Below are 441 nucleotides of genomic sequence, written 5' to 3'. Positions count from 1 at the left end.
CATCTGGCATGGTGTGGAGGCTGTAGGCTATTTGAGCAGTGGACATGTTGGATTAAAACGTATCCTAACTGCTTTTGTTATTGAAATTCTGCAATATAGGCCTATTCCATGAGGTTTAGGGATTTAAAAAAATGATACACTGAACAATAATGCCATTTGAACTATAAAAGTGGGCTGCATAAGACAAGCTCTCTCTCTACCCCCCATCCCATCCAACATGCTCAGTCAGATCTAACTAGCCTATTTTGCTCTGAAGTCGGATCGCCATCTTCGCCTATTAATAATAGGCTACTATATTATTGTCCCCCAATGCACATAGGCTACATTGTCCCCCAATGCAGACCACACAGGCCTGCCTGCGACATTTGGGGCGGAGCACGATATCCACGAAACCGGCAGCTGTCATAAGACCAAATTGTTACTGATCACATGACAGTTGGG

Source organism: Engraulis encrasicolus, chromosome 3 (assembly GCF_034702125.1).
Source record: "Engraulis encrasicolus isolate BLACKSEA-1 chromosome 3, IST_EnEncr_1.0, whole genome shotgun sequence".
Taxonomy (NCBI): domain Eukaryota; kingdom Metazoa; phylum Chordata; class Actinopteri; order Clupeiformes; family Engraulidae; genus Engraulis; species Engraulis encrasicolus.
This window is presented reverse-complemented; position numbering follows the sequence as displayed.